Below are 5,060 nucleotides of genomic sequence, written 5' to 3'. Positions count from 1 at the left end.
CAGTCTCAAGTAACATATCAGGATCCAGCTGGTGGAGATGATGCAGATGATGCACAATGCTCAGATGAACTCAACCCAGAAGCAGAAGTAGAGGTCGACGTTGTTGATGAAGAAGAAGAGGAGACTGAGATACAGGTTGATCACATCCTGAATAACGACGATGAAGATGAGGCTCAACCACCACCAATACCTCCTACTCATGTCTATATTCCTCCTCAACATATGACAAATATGGATCTTGACGATGATGAAATGTCCGACAGTGTCTTCTACAATCCGTATCCGAGACCAGTAGGAGAATTAAAGGTGGGAGACATGTTTCGTACCAAAGAGGAATGTGTCTTGGCAATCAAAAAATATCACATGAACAACTTTGTTGACTTTACGGTTAAACGCACTGATTCAAGAAGGTATGTTATTGAATGTTGTAACATGCTATGTAAGTTTCGTTTGGCTGCATCTTACAAGAAGAGAAATGACTCTTGGGAGATCGCTTCAATAGACCCACCACACAGTTGCGTCGCAACAACCGTTGCACAAGATCACCGTCAACTGAGCACAACATTGATTTGTCGAGACATTCTGCCATTGGTAAACAAAGACCCATCAGTGAAGGTGAGTATAATTATATCACATATCCGAACAACATATAATTATACTCCATCTTACAAGAAAGCATGGATTGCGAGGACAAAGGCTGTTGAGCAGGTTTTCGGCAACTGGGAGGACTCATTCAAAGAATTACCACGATTTTTATGGGCACTAAAAACTTATGTCCCAGGAACCGTGGCAATTCTGGAGACAGTGCCAGCAATGATGCCAGACGGAACCTGTGCTATAGGTAATAGAATATTCCACCGTCTCTTTTGGGCATTTGACCCTTGCATCAAAGGTTTCGCATTCTGCAAACCTCTCCTGCAAATTGATGGCACTTGGTTATACGGAAAATACAAGGGTACGTTGCTCATGGCAGTTGCACAAGACGGTAACAACAATGTATTTCCCGTTGCCTTTGCTCTTGTTGAAGGTGAAACAGCTGCTGGATGGGGTTTCTTTCTTCGACATCTCAGAACGCATGTCGCACCACAAGCCAATCTATGTCTGATTTCTGATAGACATGCTGCAATCGAAAGTGCCTACAACAACCATGAAAACGGATGGCATGATCCTCCTTCTACACATGTCTACTGTATCAGACACATAGCACAAAACTTCATGCGTGCTATAAAAGATAAGAATCTTCGCAAGAAGGTGGTGAATGCTGGGTATGCTTTAACTCAACCGTCTTTTCAATATTATCGTGATGAGATTCGACTGTCTAATGAAGATGCGGGGAGATGGATAAATAACATCCCAGTAGAGCAGTGGACAAGAGCATTTGACGGTGGTTGTCGATGGGGCCACATGACAACAAACATTGTGGAATGCATGAACGGGGTTTTCAAAGGAATTCGAAACCTGCCGATAACCGCCTTGGTAAGATCAACCTATTATAGGTTGGCTTCTATGTTCGCAACCAGAGGCGAAAGATGGAGTGCAGTGTTAATGTCTGGACAAGTATTCAGTGAATGTTGCATGAAGGTCATGAAAGAGGAGAGCATCAAAGCTACGACACACGCTGTAACCGTGTTTGACCGTCATAGACAAAATTTCAGCGTCCAGGAAACAATGGGCAACAGCGAGGGGAGACCAAATTTAGCCTACGCTGTTAGACTAAACACAAGTTGGTGCGATTGTGGAAAATTTCAGGCCTTCCGCATACCTTGCTCCCATGTCATTGCAGCATGCGCTTATACTCGTCAAGACGCTAACACCTATTTATCTGATGTGTACAAGGCCAACACCATCATGAATGTATATAGTCGAGGCTTTTCAGTACTACCCATGGAGGATTACTGGCCTCCATATGAAGGAGATATTGTTTGGCACAATGAAGAGATGCGTAGAAAGAAGAAAGGAAGGCCAAACAGCACACGTATAAGAACAGAGATGGATTCCACAGATAAAATGATAAGATTATGTAGTATCTGTCGTCAACCAGGACACAACAAAAACAACTGTCCCAATCTAGGAGCATCATCTAGATCTTAAGCTTATTGTAATATGATATCTAGATCTTAAGCTATTTGTAACATTGTATCTACATCTTATGCTTTTTGTAACATTGTATTTCTGTAACAATCAATAATTATATATCATTAAGTTCTTGTTACAACGAGTTTCATAACCAACATCAGTACAAAATATCTGAAAACATAAATAATTCTAACTGATTACAACAATCAAATTAATGTCGTCTCGACCGAACATCATTTCCCTAGCATCCTTATCAGTCCTCATTCGCACCCAACCAAAGATACTGTCAAGTCTCTCAATACTTCTGATTTTTTCCCCTTCTGGTATCTTCCCGTCTAACCATCGAACCAGCTCCCTCTTCAGTTGATCTAACGTGGTGATGTTCCAAAACAGCATCACCAATTGAGGTTTGTCTCTCGCATAAATCACCTTACCGTATCGGCGACGAACACCAAACATGATAGCCAAATGATTATTTGAGTTGTGGAACAATAGGTCACACAACGCATCTATTTATAATACAAAAAAGGCATTTTATGATGGACTCGGCAATTGAGTTGGCGCCTCCTTTTAAAACATACACATAGGCGCCAATTTGATTGGCTAGGGCACCTACCCTAAGCTAGGGCACCTGCCCTAGCCAATCCAATTGGCGCCTCCATTCAAGTTTTAACAACAGTCGCCATATGAACAACTTTCATTTTCATCAAAAATCCATTTGAAACTTGGAAGCTCATCATTCATTTCAGAACATTATAGGTCATTCTGACAGAAACCCTAATTTTGGGTCAAGTTCGCAGGGACATAACTCACTCATTTTTAATTATTTTGAGGTGGGACCAAGTGCATTGGAAAATTTAAGATGTCTACTTCAAATGTTATGTTGGACAAAATTTCATAACTCTAAAAGAAACACATGAAATAATACAAGACATTATAGGTCAGACAACAGTTGAAAAACTCAGAAGTCCAACTTCAACTGCCCATAACTTTCTAAAAAAAATCCAAAAGTTGCAAAATTTATATCCAAATTCATTGTTTTGAAAAGATCTACAACTTTCATGTTGGAAGTTTTTTCATTTGAGGCTTTTTTAAGGGAGTCGCCAATTGGATTGGCGCCCCCTCTTAAAAAATACACACAGGCGCCAATTGGATTGGCTAGGGCAGGTGCCCTAGCCAATCCAATTGGCGCCTCCTTGTAATTTTTAAGAGGGGGCGCCAATCCAATTGGCGCCTCCCTAGTAAAGGTGGGGTAGATTGGGAAATTTTTTGAAACTTGGGTTATTTTGGGAAATAATTTAAAAACTTGGGTTATATTAGTAAAAAATCCAAATATTAACTTATTTTGTTTTGGATACTTGAAAATTATTTTTAGTAATATTAATTTTTTTCTTTGTAAATATACTCCATTTCATTTTTGGCTCCGTTTTTTATTTTAGTCACTATAAAATTTAAATAATATAAAATTTATTTATATTAGAGTTGTTTGATATAATATTTAAAATATTTCATTTTAACTCTTTTTTTAATATAAATAAGATACAGAATTAAACTAAATATTAACTCATTCCTACATGAATTTTCTTCAATATAAATAAGACAATAGTACAACCATGTATACTCTACCAAGGGGTTTTTAGAGTTAAGGATCTCTCTTTAAGTGATGATATTTTTCTAATTCTTTGAATGGATACGTAAACTTAGTGGTATTCATGAATGTTGATCGATCCACGAATCTGGTGATCCAAATTAATCCAATTTATAAATTATTTGAACTAATTAATTTGCGGGTATACTCAACCCAACCTAACTCAATCCATAACAACATGTATAATTTTGGTTCGGGTATCGGGTTTGAATTTTGCAACCCATTGATCCAATCCATTGATGTGACGTTAGAATTTTTATTATTATTTTAAATAAAAATATAAAATTAATATTTCACTAATAATTATAATTTTTCTATAAAAAAAATTATTTTTCATCAATAATACTACTAACCGATGAGTTTATGTAATTTTAAGATAAAATATTATTTCTTATTTTCTTTTGTATCATTTTCAACTTTTGTACTTTATGAAATAACGCATCTTGTTGAATTTTATATTATTATAAAGTGTTATGTCGAGTTGATGAATTTTATTAGATATTATATGACGTGTTTCATTGAATTTGAGTGTTATAAATGAGTATGATTGTATTGAGTTGTGTTATTTTTTTTAAAAACCGACAAAAGAAACCATGGAAAATATATTTTTTATTTGAAACACAACCCGCGAACCCAACCCAACCCAACCCATTAATGAACGGGTCGGTTCAGGTCAGTTTTGACAATGAAATTGCGGGTTGGACGACTGACTCAAACCATTGAATTTTGAACGAATTAGATAATGAGTTATGTCAAATCCGGTCCAACCCAATCCGCGTACACCCCTATGTATACTCCCTCCTCTACCATCTACGTAAGACCTCTCGCCTATGAACTTGTTGGTTCGTTCACAATTTGAATTGTTCTTTAGTGTATCATGATAACTGACTCATTCTTTTGATATAGATGACATGTTGTGGCTAATGACAAAGTTGAGATTGTTTGTTTCGCATAAGATGGTCCCACTGATGATGAGAAGTGCTTGGTGATACATTCTTGATTATGTCAAATGATGTGGCAAAATTTAGTCTTGACATGGTGAGATTGGTCATTGATGGGCTGAAGATAATAATATAAAAATGGGATTATGTTAAGTCATGATGATTCACTATAAGTAATGGCAGTATGTCATATGATGTTTTTAGTATTAATTTCCTTTACTTTAAGTATTTTTTTCTACTAATGCATTTATGTTTTTATAGGTTTTAATAAAGATTTAGAAAATTCATAGAAAAGACCAAACCAAATCAAAAGCATCATAATCAGACAAATTTTATAGTATTTTTTTGTGAAAGTTACGATGACGAAGAAATGAGAAGACTAGCACACGAAGGAC

This window comes from Lathyrus oleraceus, chromosome 6 (assembly GCF_024323335.1).
Source record: "Lathyrus oleraceus cultivar Zhongwan6 chromosome 6, CAAS_Psat_ZW6_1.0, whole genome shotgun sequence".
Lineage (NCBI taxonomy): Eukaryota > Viridiplantae > Streptophyta > Magnoliopsida > Fabales > Fabaceae > Lathyrus > Lathyrus oleraceus.
The sequence above is the reverse complement of the archived record's forward strand: the minus strand, read 5'-3'. Positions refer to the sequence as shown.